Source organism: Nycticebus coucang, chromosome 4, assembly GCF_027406575.1.
Source record: "Nycticebus coucang isolate mNycCou1 chromosome 4, mNycCou1.pri, whole genome shotgun sequence".
Taxonomy (NCBI): Eukaryota; Metazoa; Chordata; class Mammalia; order Primates; family Lorisidae; genus Nycticebus; species Nycticebus coucang.
The window spans coordinates 36,626,489-36,647,596 of record NC_069783.1 but is presented as its reverse complement, the minus strand read 5'-3'; positions in this window follow the sequence as shown (position 1 = coordinate 36,647,596).

Sequence of the window (21,108 nt, the reverse complement as noted above, 5' to 3'; positions counted from 1 at the left end):
TTCAGTCAGGTTGACACACAAAATTAACTATCACATCCAATATATCAACCTTGTTTATATAATATAAAATCATCAATAATTCGTGCATTACATACAAGGCATATTTATTTCACAGGTACTCAGGGTTTTACAGACTTTACCATTTTTATCAGCTAAGATTTTGAAATAGAACTTTTTTTCCCAGAGACAGCACACCAATTTATAATTTAAAAAAGATGCAAACACAATTTTCATCTACCTGCACTCCCTTTACTACCATTTTAATTATCATTGATTCTTCCTTTGAAGGATGGAAATTTTAAAAGTACATGTTTCCTTTGAGCCTTTTATCTTTTGGCTTTCTTGTTTTTGCTGATATTTTTAGAGAAATTAACAACTGTCCTTATCAGTACGATAGGCTCCCAGTACGACGGGCTTCCCTCCGTTAGGGAGAAAGAAGCTACTTGCAGCCAATGTTGACTTGGAGGCGGAAGGGAGATGACGAGGGGGAGTGGCTGCAGATGACCTTGTCTCCAGGCCATTCAAACAGTTACTAAACTAGGGGAGGGCTGAGTTTGATCCAAGTTGGTCTAGTCTGAGGGGATTCTGGCAGGGCATGAATTAGGATGTCTAAAGGAGAGTTTGGGTGCCCTTTTGGTAGCCAATAAGAGCCTGGAACAAGCCGGGCCCCAGCCAGTAGTACCAGGGTTCGTGAAAGGACTTGATTCTTACAGGGAGCTGGAAAGATTATAGGAACCAGACATCACAGCAGAGAACAGTAAGACAGGAGGCCACCTGTGGTGGCTTGTCATAGGGGGACACAGCTCCACACTCCTGTGGACACAGATTCATTCTTTCCAGGAGCTATGATACTGGGTGTGGGGCTCTTTCCAGCTCTGCCCAATAGCAGGGAAGCCGCCGCAGGAGCTGTGAGCCTGCCCTGCACGGGCAGAACGAGCCTCTGGGTCTCAGAGCACATTTCTTCCTGTCCACTGTCTCACATTTACATTCCTTACTTTATGGTTTAGGCGCAGTGTCACGCTCACTGACTCAATCTGAATCTGACACTGGCCTTGACGGATAAATAAAGGAGGAATGAGGCAATGGAGACCTGACAACTTAACCAAGGCCACACAGTTATTTCACTCCCTTCTTAAGTTCAGGGCTTCCCACATTCTGAGATTAGTTCCAAGCTGCTGGATAAAGGGACATTCATGGCTCTGCCGAGGTCCATGTGTGGCCCTGGGAGCCTCGCCTGGGTGAGCACCGCTGCTTCTTTGGCCCCCAGTCTCTGAACCAGGCTTTCCAACCACTGTACCTCGGTTCTGGATGTACCTGTCTCAGCTCCTCAAGCCCACCTGCTCCTTCCGCCCTTGAACGATACCCCTGGGTTGAACCTAGATCCTCGCATTTTCAGGCAACGCCCATACCTGTCCCTGTGTGGAAGGAGATAGTGGACTAGTTATCTTAGATCCCTCCATGAGAGTCTGGGGTGTCAGCATTCGCTTGGATAATGAACATTTCCTCCCTGCCTCATGTTTTATCCCCTTTCATGAAGAATTTCGTGTGTGTCTTTTTTGATGATTACAAATCATGTCCCTCTTGTGAAGGGTGGGTTTGCCGTTATGATGAGCCTTTTCAGTCTTTGTTCTAGGTGATCATGGAAGTAGATGTCACACCACACATGCCAAGTGCTAAAAGGCAGAGATTGATGCATTGAAAGTCACAAACCAAGGCAGAGGTGTGACAGACACGGGCTCTCATCTTTTTACTTCTAAACTCCGTCTCTCTCTAACGTTGGTGAACCTGGATTTTGCTTCTGTTCAGCCAGGACAAAGACTAAATTATAAATCTCCTGCAGGTAGCAGGTGCCAAGAGAACCGTTGGAAGGCACGACACTACCGCTTATTTTTTCCTCCTATTTTGGTGCCCTTCTTAATGTCCAAAGCATGAGATTCTGAGAAGACACTAGGGTGATTGGTTACAGTGTGGGGTTTTTAGAAAATAGTCACCATCCCCACCTTCACCCTCCCAAAGGCACTTATAACTTTCAATTGGAGGACTTTGGTGCCTTTGTTAGGTGGATCTCAGATCAAGTTGATGGTCATGGGATAAGTACGGACAATCTCCAAATTGTAGCCTGAGGATTGGCTACAGTGGGTCTTAGAGGTCATGGCTTTTCGATTGTACTTAAAAGTGAAGCACGTGAGCTTTGACATAGGAAATAAATGGTACTCCTCTTACCACTCTGTGTCTTAGGTGGGATGCCCTAGCAGCTGAGAACCAGGTGGACTCAGGTGCATGGCCTAGTGGGGGCAATATTGTGGGACAACGGGGGCTAGTGGGGACAAAGCAGGATGAGATGGGGAGGGAGCTTGTGACCCAAGAGTGGGATCCCAGTTGGAGTCTAGTTTTGATCTGATCCCTAAGGACTAGGAATTGCACCACAGGTCGCATCTTCAGGCAGGCACAACCTTTTACATAGGGTGCCACTCCTCATTCGTCAATGGGTGGCTGTCATGGGTGGGGGTGGAAACTCCAGGACAAGGGGCTCCATGCAGCCAAGGTCAATTCTCCCTTCACATGCATCCAGGGGAGAGTCCTTCTACTCCACTGAGATGAATGATGGGTAATACAGCCATTAGGCAGAGCTGAGACCATAGAGGTGCCTGTCATATTCTGGCTTCTGGAATTAGGCTGAGCAGGTATTATTAGGAGATTGAACTAGATTTGTGAGTCTTGAAATTATAATTTGGGGAGCCCATTTTAAGGAAAAGTGCATAAAACTGAATTCAAAATTAGGTGCACAGTCCGTGCAAGCAGCAGGCCCTGAAGCCGGACCTTTGTTACCTTCATCTCTCTCTGAGTGCTTCAGCTCCTGCAGGCAGGAGAGAAAACTGGGGTGTAGACTTTAAGTGAAATTGCCCACAGATACCAATTACAGAAGTGGCTGGAGAGAGAGCCCTCTTCTCCTGGCTCATAGTCCAATACCTGCTCTGTGGTAACGCCAGCCATACCCACTGCAGAGTTCTGCTACAAGGGTGAGGCAATAACAAGTGAGAACATGCTTTGTAAGCTCTCCCTGGAGTGCCATGTGGCTAGAAGGCGTTATGATTAAATGGGCAATTATCTGTGAGGTGGGGGTATTGCCAACTTGAGTAATTGGATCAAAAGGGGTATGGTATATATTTTTTCCCTCCTGAGTTTTCCACTCTAGCTTGCTAGGTTTGTACAGTGCTTTTTCCCTCCCCTCCCCCACTCTACATTCCTGGTTAGATTCAAAGTTGCAAGCTTCCCAAACTACCGGCATGAGTAATAAATTAATAAATCTCCCAAGCTTGCAGCTACTTGCCTGAGCATGAAAGCAGAAAAAGAAGCTTATCGTAGAAAATAAGAGCATTCCTCCTTATCACTCTACTGGAATGAATTGTTCATGAACGCTCAACCATTCTCAAGAGGCAAGGCGGAGGGGATAAGAGAAGAAAGGGTGGTCTCCTGAATTTATCAGAGCAGTGATAGAGTGGGTTACTAAAAACATTTCTCTGCCCCCAAACTGTTGCCAGTTGGCACAGCTAACTCTAAGTCCTGGATGCTATACTTTATACCCAGTGAGTTTTCCCCCCAAGTTTTTATCAGTAGCAGGTTGGGGGTAGGGGGGTCCACTCATCCACTAAACGTGAGTGGATGTCATTTAGTTGGGATTATGTGGACCCTGTTGCCTTCTTTCTTGTAGACTGAACAGATCTTCTGAATTATGAAAGCAGCACCCTGGAAGAATTAAATAGCTTTGTGGAATAAAGTACTTCTTTCGGAGAATTTTTATTCACTCTCTGTTGAAGATGAGAATTTTTATTCACTCTCTGTTCCAGATCTTCAGAATGGAGCTGGCAGAGAGTCCTACCCTCTGTGGGAATCTCTTGTGGGATGTTTCTGGCTGTTGGTCAGTCTCCCTCCAATGGAACCCTCCCAAGGAGTGATGGGGACTCACTTCTTCAGGATGCCTGCCTCATTGTTGGGAGCTTAGGGCAGCTTTTCTTACTCTGGCCTGAGATCTGCCTCTTTTTCACTTCTACCCATTAAGACTCATTCTGTGTTATTGAACCTCAGGGAATAAGACCCACGACTCCTCACTTCTCTTTTATACCTTGCAGATCATCAAACTTCTTGCTATGCTGTGCAAGCACATCTGGCTTATTTCTTGCTGCTTTCCAACACCTCGCTCAGTGTCTGGCCCATGGTTGGTGTGTGAGACATGTCTGCTGGGTGAATGAATGAGTGAATAAATGAAATCCAGTTTTTTCTTCTGTATTGCAGCCTTTCAAATACAGTAGAACCTCTGGATTGTCACAAACTGGTCAACATACAGAGGTTCGACATAAGAAACTAGGCCTAAGGTACTGATATATACATGTGGTGTGTGTCCAGACTATGAATATTAGGAGATGGGCAAATAAATGTAGGGAGGTGGTCAACTATGGAGGTTCTACTGTATTGAAAGACAGTTATCAGGCTGTTTCTCCTGTACCCGGTCTTGCCTTTTTTCAAATAGGCTATTTACTCTTCCACAGTTCCTCCCATTTTAAAACCCACTTGGCCTTGTCAACTTCCCTTTTGTTAAACTGTGGCTTCTCCAAGTAGCCACAACTCCACAGAAAAGGTCTCATTAGTGTGAAGTAGACTGGGATCATCTTGGAGGAAGCTTATCATAGAAAAGAAGACCATTCCTCCTTACCACCCTACCGGAATGAATTGTTCATGAACCTTTTACTGAAAGAAGGCTCCGTGAGTTCCTTCCCGTATTTTCATGGAGAAAGTGAGATACAAGGAGTTTCTGTCCCCTCTGTCATATTGCTGTATTTGGAGTCAGACCTGTCTGTTTGCATTTGGGTTCTATCACTTGCAACTGTACTCTTGGGTAAGTTACTTATCCTTTCTACATTTTATATTTGATGGCTATAAACTGAACTTAATTCTACAAAATTGTTGCGAAGAGGAAATGAAACTATGTATGTAAATACTTTTCTGGAGAACAGGTTTACATTTTTTTAAAAAAGAAATTATGCATGTAAACTCCCTGACCCCTTTCCTGACCTGTGTGTAGTAGACACTCAATCCATGGGAACTATCATTTTTTTCTCATCTCTGATTGGGGGTAGTATCAAGGGAATCAGATTAAAACTAGATTCACATTTAATTAGCATACATGATACTTAAAGTACGCTAATAAATAGAAACTCTCAGAGCTTTGAATATGAAAAAAAATCAATACATATTGTGCATTCAAAAAGCAATGTCAGGGCCAGGCACTGTGGCTCACACTTGTAATCCCAGCACTCTGGGAGGCTGAGGCAGGAGGCTCACTTGAGCTCTGGAGTTTAAGATCAGCAATAGTGAGACCCTATCTCTACTAAAAATAGAAAAACTAGCCAGGCATTGCAGCTGGCTCCTCTAGTCCCAGCTACTTGGGAGCCTGAGGCAGGAGGAGCACTTGAGCCCAGGAGTCTGAGGTTGCAGTGAACTAGGCTGAGGCTGCAGCACTCCAGCCAGAGGCAACAGAGCGAGACTTTGTCTCAAAAAAGAAAAAAAGAAAGCAACAGAACGTGTCAGGAACAACTGTAAGATCAGTTAAGTGAATACGATAATATTCTTTGAGATTTTCCAGAAGTTTTTTGCTTTTTTTTAATTTTCACATATACATGTGTTCATTAGGCTTCTACTTTTTGCCTTCACAAAATTAAAAAGGCTTAAACTTTAAAAGCAATTACAATGTTTAAGATAGGGACCAGAAACAAAACCTCACAAAGAATGAAGGAAGACAAATACATTCGGAAAAGAAATCAGATGATTGCTGCAACAAAGTATTAAGCAATAATAATAATAGTAATGCAAAGAAAGTAACATTCGCATTGTCAAATAAGAGTATGTCTATTATAGACTGCTTTGACTCTGAGGTTCAGTATGGAGTCATCAATTAACTACTTCTTATTTTTTTCCCAAAGCAGAAGTTTTTATAATACAATCTACCCAGGTCAGGTAAGCCTGGGTTTATCCTCAGGGGCATATAGGCAGGACAATATAGAAGGTGACACATACCTGATAGGTTTTGCTGCTTCTACAGACTACAGCCTTCATCCTACAGCTGTCTAATATAATTCCTAGTAGACTGGAAATGTACGACCCAGCACAAGGCTCCCACCAACTTCAGAGCCACCAGAAGAATATAAAGGGTATAAAATTTAAGAATACAGAGGTCTGTTTCCTGGGACTGGTTTTCTTCTGGAGGATACCTAGAATTGTGTACCTGACCTTTGCCCTTCAATACATTGACTAGAATGAATAGCTTCAAGCTTCAGATGGCAGCAAGGTATATCCATAGAAACTGAGGTGCAGGAATTTGCTTTTGGACCTGCAGCTCCCAGGACCTCTGCTCCAAGGCATCTGAACTCAGCCAGCGGAGAGAGGCCATCTCTTTGTTGGGCCTGTGTGATAACAGAAGACATGCTATGTTCAGTTCATTTGTACTATTAGGTCTTTGGAGAATAAAGGCACAGGGCTTGGGGATCACTCTTATTTAGGTCAGTGGTCTGACCATCTTGAATGAGTAAAAGTTATAATTGGTGTGTTATTTCTTCATCATCCCTGAGCCCTCCTTGGTTTTCACACAGTACAGCCATTTCTTTAAGGGTCTCTCATCTCCTGAGGGCATGGAAGGGGGTTGGAACACTTGTATATTTCCTCTCACCACATTGTTTATGGAATTACTCTGTGGTTGGCCTTGGAGAAGGTTCTTCAAGGGGGTGAGGATGGATGGGGAATTGAGCCTGGGTGTGGACTAGTATGAGGAATCACACAAGTGAAGAGACTGGTTTTTCAAAATCCTGGGATTTTAGGACGTTGCTGATTTAAAATGGTTTTAATTGTTCATATTGTACATTTAAGAAATAAGTGGGCCAAGATGTGAACCAAAGGGGAACCACATCCGGGGAAATCTCCCAACTTTCCCTTTTCCTTCCCTCTTTTTGGTACATCCCAGAATTCTAGGCTAGTCATTTAAATGTTATACTTAATGAGGCTTCTGAGGATGGACTGCAGAGAATAATTCCAAAGCCAGTTGCAAGGAAGCCCAAGATCAGCCTGTGTGTCGTCTAGGCCTTTGTCTATGGCATGTGACACCACTTGCTACTATCAAAAAAGAAAAAAAAATTGATTTCCTCGTTCCTTCAGAACAAATACCCTGTTTCCCCGAAAATAAGACATCCTCCGAAAATAAGACCTACTTACAGGAAAGATAAGACATCCCCTGAAAATAAGACCTAGCGCATCTTTGGGAGCACACCATTTTTGGGGAAAGAGGGTAATATAAAAGCATGGGATATGAATGAAGGCCTGGAGTTTCTCCCTGTGGTGACTCTCTAACATTGGCCAGGACAAAAACTGCATTCATCATTAAAATCAAAGGAGAAATGGGCGTGACCTTCTAACCTAAATAGAGGGTGTGTGTGAGGATTATTGTGATGAGAAACAATTGAGATGAAGAGAAAAAAATAAAAGCAGCTTAGGTATCATGTCTACTGGAAATATGAGGACTTGGGGCGATATCCATGGGCATAGCCTCTATGATAACTGAAGGCAGCTCTTTCTTCTCACATCCCTGTTTCTATCAGTAATCAGATTCAAACGGGTCATGTCATCAAAATGCCCCACACTGGACCCCTTTTCCCTTCAGCTCTCTTTGGATAAAAGTAGTAGGAGCCAGTGTTTATTGAGCATATACAATGAGCTGGCCCCATGTTAAGGGATTTACCCATGTTATCTCACTTATTTCTCACTGTAACCCTTTGTGGTATCATCATGTTTAGACAAGGAAACTGAGACTCAGAGGTTGTAATTTGCCCAAGATCATACAGCTAATATAACTATAGTTTTTCCACTTTCTAAATGTTCTGATCTTAATCACACTGCGTCACATTTGTATTGTTTTAATCATTTTGATCTTCTGGTCTTTTTCTGAAGTGTACACTCTAGCTGTTTGCTGATTCCATTAGCATATCTATAAATTCAAGTGTATCCAGCAGGGTAAATCCCACTAGATTGCAAACTGTGAAGATAAGAATTTTTGCCTATCATGTTCACGGCTGTATCCCCTGACACATCACAGGTACTTTGTACATGTCTGTCATATGAAAGGTTTATTGTTGAATGAATGATATGACCACAGAAACTGAGGTCCAGGGATTTGCTTTTGGGCCAGGATCAGCCCTTTATGAAGCTCTAGGGTCTGGGCAGGCTGTCCATGGAGGGGTGTCCTCTGGGATTTGGGGGTCTACACAGGAGTGACCCCAGGGCAGCCCTGATAGAACCACAGATGGAGGATCCATCTAGCACACATAGCTGGGTTCTGAAGACTGCTCGTAAGAATGCATAAAATTCTAAAAAGTAGCATAATTGTTCAAGCAAAGTATGTGTGTCCTTGGTATCAGGGCCAGAATGAAATTCTCCCAAGGATTCTCACAAAGATAGTCTTGCATAGTGAATACACCATGTCCTCCTCCATAAGGAAATGCCATGGAGATGTTCTTTGGTGCGTTCCTTTGGCTACACTCAGTAAAGGTGGATGGTGGTATCTGGAAATGCAATCAGAAGTCACCAGGTTCCCTCTCTGTTTTAATCATCCCTTCTCCCCTCTGATTCTTGGTGTGGGTTTGCATTCTAAGGGCAGTTGGGCACCCTGGGGAGACTTCATCCCTGAAGTGTTCTAAAAACAGCACTAGAAATTTAAACACATGCTCACACACACTCTGTGTTTTCTCTCCGCCCACTTTTTACCCCCAAAGATGCTAGATCTAAAAGACCTTTCCACTTGGAGGGAGCCCAGAGGAATGAAAAAAGGTCTTGTTTTCTAAATAAGATGATGAAAAAATGCATAACCACCCAGCAACAGCCACCCAGTTTGATGCTAGTCTCTTTATTTCTATGCAAATTTAAGACAGTCATGGCCCAATAAAGAGAAATGGGGCCTGAGCCAGACCTGGTCCCACAGAAATGGAAGTTTTCATTCTCTCTGGCATGCTTCTGCAGGTGTGGCAGAGTTTGGGAAAAGCCAGTTAATCAAAACTAACACTTTTAAAACTTTCAAGCCCATGGGTGGTGGGTAGGGGAGTCTTACAATTTTCTCTGGAGCTGCAAAAGAAATTTTAAACTTATTTAGTCATTTAAAGTCCCCAAATCTAGAGCCAGAATGAATAGGGATGCTGGCAGAGCTGCAGGAAAAACCCTCTCTCCCAAGGCTTTGTTCTGTTCCAGCAAGCCTGCCAATTCTGCCTGTATGTCCAGCAAGAGATTGTGTAATCCCAAAACTCCTGGGAGTTTTACCAGCCCTGAAAGAGCTTGCCTCCTGCTTCAACTTGGCCCAGCAGGTTCCCAAACAAAGGGCCACTTCATTGTCTATAGAACCAGCTTGGATCACATTCCGCTGGATTTAAAACTATAATCCACCCACCTACCTGGTACAGGTGGCTGAGAAGTAGCCCTCTTCTTATTTTTATGTCATTTTTTGAGCTGTGCTTGGGTTTTTTCTTTGTCTTCCCTCTCAAAAGAGAGGAAACAGAGGGTATGACAAGTGCTGCAGGTCCCCACGGAGGACAGCTCCAGAGGGTGTGACCTCAGACTACAGCATGGGAAACTGTGAGGGACACCGGGAATGGACTCTGCTCCCTGATGGTGGCCAGGGGGGTGGGCAGGTCCAATTTTCCCTTTGAGCTGCTGAAGTTGACCGGGACTGCCTCAAAGTTATGACCTAAATAGGTTCAGAAAGGGCCTGTCTCCAAGTATTTATCTTTTAAATATGTCGACTGTCAGGACTTTATTTCTTATTGAAAGTTTTTGGTCTTAAAGAATACCCTACAAAAATTCGATTACCTTGTGGAAGGTTTTGCCTGAAATCTGGTCGGTTTTCTAGTAGTGACAGCTACTAGAAGGGAGCAGCTCTGGAGTCAAGGTTTAGGTTGGAAGCAAGAAAGAAGAGAGAGTGGAAAGGGGAGGAAACATTTTGTTTCTGGATCTCACTGCCTTTCACTGCTATAAGCAAGAAAGAACAAGGCGTAGGGGTCCCTCTGTGCCACCTGTGGGTTGAAGTCATAGAGGCAGGTTGGAAAAGGAAAAGAGGGAAAAAGAAGAGAGGAGGCAAAGGGAAAGCAAAGAAAGAAACAGGAAGGCTCCAGGTAAGGAGGGTCAGGTCTGGCCTCAGTGAGTTTGGTGGAGGGGCCGTGCCCAGTTGGCCCTCGTGATGCATTGCTGACTGCTGGTCCTTGGATGTGTCTGAAGGTGGAGGCAGAGTGGTGAGGTGGAGGTGGCCTGGCCCTTGGGGTTGTAGTCCCTTTTCTGTAATAAGTGGCTGAATGACCTTTGGGGTTTCTTATCCATACAGGAGAGAATTGGCCCTGTGGTCTCAAAGGTTGCTTCCAACTGGAACAGTTCTTGTGTTGTGAAATGATGATTTTTGAAAGCCCAGTGACTCTACCACCAGCAGGGAGCCACACTTTACCCAAAGGGCCTCCTAGTTATCCCAAAGGAATGATTATTCTGGAGGCCTCTGCCATCCCTAGTTCCCAGCTGCATGAGTCTCATTGTTGTAGAAAGTTTAGTGCCTGCAAAGTGCTGCTAGTCTTAATTCCTTTCTTTAACCTTGAGATAAAAACACCTTTGTTTGAGTCTCAAGCATGTCTCAAGTTACATAACTCACTCGTATTAAATTCTCCTTGTTATATATTAAGCTTTCTAGCTGCTCTGGTTTAAGGGGCTTTAATTGAATAGGTGGCCTTGTCTTTACGCTAATTTTTTTGTCTTTCTCTTTCAGATCTAGTCCAGGGATAATCACATTGGTTTGTTTAGTAAACACTGAGACCAGCTCTACCATCCAGGGCCCTGACAAATGGGCTGGATTACACTGGGAAAGTTTGCTCCTGGTTGAACTTGAGAAAGGGTTGTTTCCCAAGGGAACAAGTCCCGTCCCACCCAGAACCTGTACAAACCCACAGCCCTTTAAGAGTCAAACAATTTTGTTCTTGTTTTTGAACAACCCTTGGGACAAGACTCATTCGTCATTTATTCCTCAGAGCGATGGTCCATGAGGCCTCATCCCAAGTAGCTCCCTTCCCTTCCCCTTGTTCTTTATTTTTTAAATTTTTAATGTTTAATTTTGAGAGCACTCTGTCACCCAGGCTAGAGTGCTGTCCACATAGCTTACAGCAACCTCAAACTCCTGGGTTCTGGAGATCCATCTGCCTCTGCCTTAGCCTTCCAAGTACCCCACAACAATGCCCAGCTCATTTTCCTATTTTTGGTAGAGATGAGCTCAAGAGAACTTCCTGCCTTAGTCTCCCAGAGTGCTAGGATTACTGGCGTGAGCCACTGCACCTGGCCCCCTTTGTTCTTTAAAAACTGTCTTCATAACATTTACTACTATTTGGAATTATCTTATTTAGTTATTTTGTTTGTAATAAGTGCTGTACCCCACCTTAGGCTGGAGTGTGAGCACCTCTAAATCACAGGGAAACTGCCTAACAGTGCCCACAGCTGTGCCTCACATGGGGTCACTACCGGATCAAGTAGTCAACAGCCTTCTTTTGAGCACCAAGTATGTGCTAGACATTGGGCTCACCAGGACAGATGCACCTGTAACAAAATGAAATACATGTGCTACATGTTTGGAGTTATGTTGGCAAAATTAGAAGATACCACCAACCCTCCTATTCTGTCCCGCTAAGTATCTGGGAGGCCACCATCCATTGATTCACCACTTGGCATTGTGCTGGGACAGGGACAAGAGAATCCAGATGATAAACCAGGTGTGTTTTCAAGGAATGCCGGCTCTGGTGTGGGGCTGGCCTCCCTGTGGAGGGACACTAGCATAATGACATTAGTGCCTTCAGAGAGTGGGTCACACAGCATTGTGGGAGCAGCAATGAGAAGAGGAGTTTGACAGAAGAAGGGGAAGAGCATTAGAGCCATAAGGAACAGCAAGTGCAAAGTAGGGGCCAAGAGAGGATCTATGTGACGCCAGAATGGGGACAAGTCGGTGGAGCTCTGTGTAGGGAAGAATGTGGGGTGGAGGAGGGAGCAGGTGGAGATTGGAGTTGGGAAGGTTAGCTGGGGCCAGACTGTGGAAAGCCTGGGCCCAGGGCCTAGTAAGCAAAACAGAGACGTGAGTAGGGCAGCCCGTAGGAATGTCAATGTCAGGCTTCCTGGGCTGGGTGGAAGGACTCCAAGGTCGCCAAAGGGAGGCATATTTGCAAACTTCCAGCTCCTGACTTGCTGCAAAGCTTTCATACCAGTCTACAATGACTTTTTGTATGCATTCAGGGCTAATCACAGATTTGGGAGAAGTTCTTTTAAAGATGAAATGTAAAATCTGATTACAAGATTGCTGGGGTGCCTCCCAGGGCCTTTGAAGGGGCTTATGCTTCATTAGTTTCACAGTGAAGCCGCCTCTGAAACCACTGTGTGGCATTTGTCCAAAATATTGCAAGTCTGAAGGGGGGCCTGATTATGGGATGGCACAGCTACTTCTCTGGGGGTCAAGTCTCTTGCTGCCAGTTCCTCCTCTGCTATAAACAGGTCTTAGTCCTGGGCAGTGTTTCCATCTCCCCAGGTGACCCAGCTCCCATGCATGAGCCGCTGTGTCCTTGGCGGTCTAACCCTTGCCTTTCTGATCCCCTCTCCCACCTCTCTACCTGCTCCTGCCTCACCGGCTTTCTGTAGGGTCCTCCTACAGCCAAGTTCCCTCCATCCCAGCACCTTTTCCATTTGCTGCTCCTTTTGCCTGGAGCATTCTTTCCCCAGAACACCATTCTCATATCCAGGACCCAGTTCAAATGTCACCTTCTTAGCCAAGAGAACCCTGGTCACCCAACCTAAAGAAACCTGCTAGTTACTCTCTACTGCGTGGCTTTGTTTTCTTTTCTTCACAGCTCTTTTCACTAACCAAAGTCATCTTATCTTTCATTTGCTTTTTTACTCTCTGCCTTCTCCTGCTACATAAGCCACTTGAGAACAGAGACTTTCTTTTCCTTACCCATACATTTAAAAAAAATTTTCTGTGTAATTATTATGGGTACATAATAGTGTATATCTTTATGGGGCACATGTGACGTTTTGACACAGGCGTACATTGTGAATTAATCAAGTCAGAGTAATTGAGGTATCCATCACCAGAAACATTCCTTTGTGTTAGGAATGTTCCATTCCGCTCTTTTAGTTCTTTAAAGAATACACTAACTTAGTGTTGATTATAGTCACTTTGCTGTGCTATCAAATATTGTTCATTCTATCTGACTACATTTTTGTACCCATGAACCATCCCCACTTTATACCTCCTCCCATTACCTTTCTCAGTTTCTTGCAACTATCGTTCTGCTGTCTGTCTCCCTGAGATCCATTGCTTTTAATATTTAGCGCCCACGTATGAGTGAGAACAGGTGAGATTTGTCTTTCTGTGCTTGGCTTATTTTGCTTAACATAATGGGAAACAGGGACTTTCTGCCTGTCTCGTTCACTGTGCTACGTCCTCAGCATCTGGGCTGGTTCACATGGACGCTCATTTTTTTAAAGAACCAAACAATTTACAGACAGCATTCTTATATAATGACAATATTTTGCATCTGGACTTTTCACTTTCTAGTTTTCACAAGACTTCTACATACATAGTCTCATTTCCACCACAAAAACACCCAACAAGGTGAGTAGTAGAAGGCTTTTTATGTGCCCATTTTCAAAGATGAGTAAACCGAGATTCTTAGAGGTAGTCTAAAATTTCCAGCTAACAAGTAACAACATCAGGACTTCTCCCATCAAGACCAAATCTTTTTCCATTCTGTCTCACAATCCCAAGTCTTGTTATTTCTCCTGGCTCCTCAGAACAGAAGAATCCTCCCATGTAAGAAATGCAAAAGCAGCTCTCTCCATTCCTTTAAGAGAGAAGGACAGTAGAGCTCGGCTTCCACGTGGAGGTTTATAGCAGAGAACCCAAACTTTGATTGTGGGTTCACCAGAGAATCGGGCTAATTGTCATATAATGATGATGGTTAGGTCTGGGCAATCCCAACACATTTCCTCAGTGTAGTAGTAGAATTTTGGATTTTCACTTTGATTTAATGTCAAAAATGTTGACTGCTGTGCAATTTCACATATTTCACTCAAAAGCAAGTCTATTTGATGGTGGATGAAGAATGAGAGCCAACCTGCTATTTTTAAAAGCAGAGGTAATAGAAATAATCTTTTTCTAAAATTGCCTAGAGAATCAGTGAGAGAGCAGGGAGTTAAGATGCCTGAATTCCGGGTCCTAGTCAAAGACCATTGGAAGTCAATTTCCACAATTCTTCTGGGCTTTAATTCCATATTAATAGAAATCTTTAGGAAGTATTGATGCATTTGTGATTCTTGAGTGTGACCTTTCTATGGATTTTTTAAATTGATGAAGAATGTACACAAAAAAGTGTGCAAATCATACAGAGCTCAATGAATTTTCACACAGTGTACTCACTTGTGTAAGGAGCTCCCAAATCAAGAAATCAATCATTACCTGTAACCCGGAGTTCTCCTTGCACCTCATCCTGATAACTACTATCCCCAAGCAGAAGTAAGCTCTATCGTAAGTTCTACTACGTGGATTAGTTTTGTCGACTTTTGAGCTTTAAATGGGTGGAATCATATAGTCATCTTTTTTGTCTGCCTTCTTTTGCTCCCTTATGTTGGTAAGACTTCTCCATGCTGCTGCTTATAGCTGTGGTTTAGTTTCCTCTCACTGCTCTGGCATATCTTATTGCCTGAATATACCATACATCCATTCTACTATTGATGATCATTTTTGAGTTGTTTCCAGTTTGGGGCTATTATGAACAGCACTGCTGCAACCATTCTTGTGCATGTCTTTTTGTGAAAATATATGTGGATTTCAGTTGAATATAAATTCAGGGGTAGCAATGCTGGATCATGAGATATACATATATATTCATAGATACTGCCAGTTTTCCAAAATGGTTTCATCAATTTATTCTCTCATCACTGGTGTAGGAGAGGTCCAGTTGCTCCATATCTTTGTCAACACTTGTCATTATCTGTCTTCTCATTTTGGCTATACTTGAGTGTGACTCTTGGTGGCTTTTCGTATATTTAAATTATAACTAACATATTGTTATAATTTAGTAAATACATTTGTGGAATGGTATGGAATGAAACTGTGCGTAGGTAGAGATTAGGTTGATTGTGATGTCCAGTTATATTCTTGTCTTGTTCTCTCATTCCTTCATAGGGATAGGTTCATCCCACTCAACCAGATGGCAAGCTTCTTGAGGTCAGAAGCTTCATGTAGGCTTCTTTTTATAATTGATATAGTCCTTAGCACAGTGCCAGGCACAGATGAGGTGCCCAGAAAATTCCGATCGGATCAGCCTGAACTAAATGATGGAGGCAAGCCCACCAGGGCCTAGGGAATATTTCTGTGTTGACGGTTCCTTGCCTAATTACCACATATTCAGGTACTACTTTAGAATGATGAAAGGACTAGGAGAGAGGAATTCTAGCAAATGTTCAATTCCTTTGCGTTCCTCTACAGCCCACTTTCCAAGCACTGGAAATCTTTAGGTGGAATGAGCCCTTCTATTTTTTCATGGGATTTTCCTGAAGCATGTACTTTACTTAGGCTATCAGAAAATGAAACAGAGAGAAGACTGCCTAACCCTGGGTTGTCAGGAAAGAGCATTGTTTCTGTCCTCTATGCTTGTAGGGGTGCTTTGGACTCAAAATGCCTAATCATATTACGCTAACCTGGTAGCCCTATGGCTGCATCCAGTTTGATAGACATTTCCCCAAAGGCCATAATAATTTCTAGGATACTTAGTTTCCCTTTTTGCTGATTAAAAAAAAAAACTGTCCTAATTTTTAAGAACTATTTCTATCATCTCATAAGTGAAAGGATCTGTATCCAATTGCCCATTTCAAAATGTAGCACTGGGTCATGCTATGCTCATTTTTTGTTTGTACTGAATGTTGGCTATGTCTAGATGGAAATCTTGAGATGTTAAACTAGGGCATTTTAGTAGATCTGGTTTAGTTTGGAATTAAGCGTTTCCTGAAAGTAATTGGTGGCAATATCTCTCCTGGCCTTTCTTTTAGTATAGGACCCTGATGTGCAGCAACAGAGATGGGTTTTAATGGCCATAACCACGAAGTGTTTAAAAAGATTTAAAAAGGAAGAAAATAGGGACCTTGAGAAACATGTATAGATAGCTGATAAAACAGAGTCTCTGTGAGCCACTTTCCAAATTCCATGGGTTACCTGTTGTCAGGCATATAGAATATGTGTATCTGTATGCAGAAGGTAGAAGAAATAAATTCCTGAAAAGAACATTACGGTAAGATTCTGAGAGCACAGCAGATAGTAACTGTATACTATCACTATTAGGAACAGTCTTGTTCTGCAAGCTGAAATCATGATCTGTAGGTAATCAGATCTAGGGCTCTGGGGCTTCCCATGGCCCAGTGATTGTTGTAGACTAGACCAAGAAACAATGGTATGTTTTATTCTCTCCTCTTTCTCTCCTATCAGAGCTGGCTACTTTCCCGAGATTTGTGGGGAGAGGGAGGACACCTGTGAGTTTTAGAACGATTTTCCTTTGGGAATTGGCCTCATGTCTCAGATCTCCTGATAGTTCTTTCCTTTCATCAAATTATTTGCTTTTCAATCTCAGACTAAACTGGCTATGACTCTTAAGCTTATTAAATTCAGATCCCCGAGTCAGCTCTTTGGGTATTTTTGATTAGGTAGCCAGGGATCATGAGCTCAAATGCTTGGGGTGGGCTGGTCAGGAGGAATGAGTGTGAAATGGGGTCTATTTCTGAGCAAAGGGGATCTACTAGTCGGCTTCAGACAATCGTCACTGGCTCGGGTGATCAGGTCCTCCAATTTTTCTACAAAAGCAAGCCAGAAATTCACATTAAAAAATGTATAATTCTCTGATTTTTAAGTGTTTGTAATTAATATAAAATTTGAAACGATCACTTTGTTTGTGATTGTAGGCGAACCTACCTACCTTGTTTGCAAGTACCAAGCAAAACTAACCTATAGGTCTTCCAACCTTTAGCCTCCTGGCTACGTTGATTTTCTGGAGGAAAAGCTCAACACTTAGTCAATTCACTTCAAGTTATGAGGGATGTTATTATAAGGATACACATGACAATAAAATAAACAGGATTTTCAAACAAGCAGCAGGGTCTCACAGAAACCCAGGAACTCTAAATATCCCAAGTTAAGAGAAGAATGAGTGAGCATATGCCTGGTACTTAGTGATAATTGGAAGGTTCTTTATCACCACCGGTGGGTAACCTGTGCTTCTCAGTTGGGGTGGGTTTCAACATGAGTCACCTATAGAACTCACATTAATTTCTCTGTTCATTGTAGAATTCTTGACGGGTCTCAGGGTTTCCTGTCGTAGAAAGGCCTTTATTACTTTAGTTATGCCCCAAGGAAGCAGAAATTTCCTTGTGAAGAGTGGATTATAGGAGAAAAGGAGGAGACAGTAGGTCAGGGTGTTTGGAAAGCATGACCAGTGTTCTTATTAATGACAGATATTATGGGATGCTTCTCTATCAGCCATTCCTTCCTTCCTCCTGCTCATAAAATCCCATTTCCCCCCCAATACCTGGCAACTTAGGTAAAGTTGCTTCAGGGAAAGCTGGTTCTGAATCAAAGCAGAGTGGATCTTGATCACTTCAAACCAATCACGGCGAGGCCCGTTTCCTTGCCAGAAATTCGTTTAGAAGTGAGTATGAATAGCAATTCTTCATACATAATGAGACTGAGGAAAAGTCCACGGGGGCTTCTGGCAAATTTTCCTTCTGATAGGAAGAGATCCAAGGCAGGAAATAGACTCTGTTTTGTTCCCACTGTTGCATCTTCGTGGTGCATTTGAATATTGGCAGCTAGTCACAATTAAAAAAGTATATGGACAAAAGTCAAGCTACGGGAGGAAGAAAAAGGCAGAAAATTGGAAAAAAACGAAAACCGAGGTGTCTTAATGATATGCCTTAACTATGTCATTGAGCAGTGAGTTAGCCAACCCTGAAACCAACATCCCTTTGAATCTACTGTTGTCTGGATATTAGATTCTCCTTCCCATTGATGGTATTTCTGTTTGGGTTTTCTATTACTTGTCCAACCCATGGCTTGCATAGGCTGCATGGAGATTTTGTGAGGACCTTTTTGCTTATCTGTTGTGGCAGATATCATGAAAATTATGCATGGGCCTTTTTTTTTTTTTTTGCTCATCAGTTTTTGTTAATGGTTTGTACATTTAATGTGTGGCCCAAGACAACTCTATTCTTCCAATGTGATGCAGTGAGGCCAAAAGCCTGGCAATCCCTGTAAAGCATCCCAATTGAAACGTGTGTTACCAAGGATTATTCTACTTAGATATTGAAAGAACCTAGCTTTCCCCTAAGATTAGATTGTGTCTACAAAGAACAGTGGGCTATAAGTTTGAATGTTGCCCTTTACATTTAAAGAAGCCTCCAGATGTTTGTGGAGGAACCTGCCAAAAGCTGGGTGTGATCAGAGGTCTCTCTGCAGGACAGGAGAGTTAGCTTGTGCCCAGCACCATATCCCCAGGTGTACTGTGTGGGGAATCAAGGGCAATCTTAGGTCTAAATTACCCCTTCTTGTTGAACTGCAAGTGATCCAAACTGTCAAAGAATCTGTGATTCTACAAAGTTACTTTTGGTTACGATTGCTATTTGTAAACACCCTCCCCAATCTGCCAGCTGCCCTGCCCGCCGTAGGTGCTGCTCTCATCTCCGCACTCCACCCAGCACCACCTCCTAAGTCTTTCCTCTATTAAAACATTTCTCACAATTGTCCTTTACATTTCCCTCGGCCTTTGTTGTCTGCATCCTTCTTCTCTCACTGCCCCTCAAAAGGGAGTGAATAGCTGGTCAAATTACTGCTGTAGGGAATTGCTTTAATGGATGTTGGAGAGGATAGGTCAGAAATCAAGCTCTTATTCTCCATTTCCTTGCTTGTGGGGTTTGGGAATATTGTTATTTTGTGAGTGGATTCAGATCCCCCAGAATCATATTGGACTTTAATATCTCTCATTTCTTTTTTTTGGATGCTGAATTTTTGCTGCCTAATTTCTCTTTCCTTCCTCTTGACCACAATGGACATTTCTCTGCTTCAGTTAGACCTTCACAAGTCTAACTCATTCTTGGTCCCTTCTTCTGATTCTCGACTGCTCACAACTAGCTCCTTTATCCCAAGGCATCGCTTTTCTTACCTTTTCACCAGAGGCCTGATATTTTTCTTCTGTCCTTCCCAGAGCATCTATGTGTGGGTCTGGAACTTCAGGCATTTCCTGGATCTCTCCTGACTTAATTTTGGGAAACAGTCATGTACCAGTCTTCTGCACATAGTGCTTAATCTCACCAATTTCAGCACCCCACAGAATGACTACCCAGTTCTCATATAAGCCTTATGAAAGATAATAAAAGGACTGAAGAATTATTTTTTCCTGTCAAATAATTAGACTGAAAGATTCCATGCTGTTTTACACTGCAACTTTTTTTTTTTTTTTTTTTTATTGTTGGGGATTCATTGAGGGTACAATAAGCCAGTTACACTGATTGCAATTGTTAGGTAAAGTCCCTCTTGCAATCATGTCTTGCCCCCATAAAGTGTGACACACACTAAGGCCCCACCCTTACACTGCAACTTTTTAAAAACTTGTTTTCCTGGAGTCTTCTGTCACTTGGGCTAGAGTACAGTAATGTGATCATAGTTCACAGCAACCTCAAATTCCTGGGCTCAAGCAATCCTTCTGCCTTGGCCTCCCTAGCAACTGGGACTACAGGCACATACCACCATGCTAGGATAATTTTTCTATGTTTTGTAGAGATTGGGGGTCTCACTGTATTGCTCAGGATGATCTTGAACTCCTGGACCCAAGCACCTTGGCCTCTCAGAGTGCTGGGATTATAGGTGTGAGCAACTGCACCCAGTCACAACTGCAACATTTATGATGAGAACGACCTGCCTATCTTGTTAAGAACAGGTGTCCAGTCGACACACCTGGTGAACGTCCCTTAGGTTTTCTGCATTGATCTGAATGTGATAAATCCGCAGTCACTATCTCTCAAGGAGTAAATAAAACAAAACATGAATGTATGTTAGGAGAGACACCTGGGATATAGTGGGCTGTTGGTTCTGACCTTCAGTTTTAAATATCCCTATGAAATCTGAAAGTGCTGGTTTCCAATATGGATCTGCACATTTTTTCCTATTCTTAAAATAAGACTAGGAGGAAAATATTTAATCCATGCTGAAATTACTAAGTATGATTATTTTAAACATCTTTTATGGGCAATTTTGACCTACTGACCTAGGGCCAAAACATAGCTAGTGAGGACAATAGTTCTTTTTCAAGACCCTTTAGGTGTCTGCCTCCCTCCTGTCAGTATTGATTTGCACCCATTGTCACTAATATACCTTGTTTTCTGCTGTATTGGTCAACCATCCAATAACATTGTGGGGAGGAATTAGCTGAGAGTGAGCCCTGAGAAGCTAGTGGTGGAGGAAAGATAGTTCTGGTTCCCTGCCCGTCCTCTTCCTCTTGGAAGGTGTTGGAGACCTCTGGTCAGAGGGCTGAGGCCAAAAAGAGATTAATTGATTCAATGAGATGTTTATGCATTCCCGGCAAGAGATGAGATTAAGAAACTGCAAAACTATTCACAAAAGACTCTGGGAATCCCTAGGTGCAAGCAGAACTACTTAGGAGCAAAGCATGGCTCTGCATAGAATTCTTCTCAGCTGCAGTACCCAGTGGACCAGGGAGGCTAGGAGGATCAGCAGTGTATGCCCTTGGCACAGGCCCTCGCTTTCTCCCTGGGCACTGTCAGCAACAGCAAGGATAGGGTTCTGTCCCTGAGAAAACAGATGCTGCAGGGAGGGGGTGTTGGAGGAGGTGGCAAGGCTGGGCACAGAAGTACACGAACATCAACACTGGCTCAAGAAAAACCCAGCCAGACAACCTGAAGTGGTATGTTGCAGCTCCTTCAGTTTGGTGGAAATGACCTACATAAAGG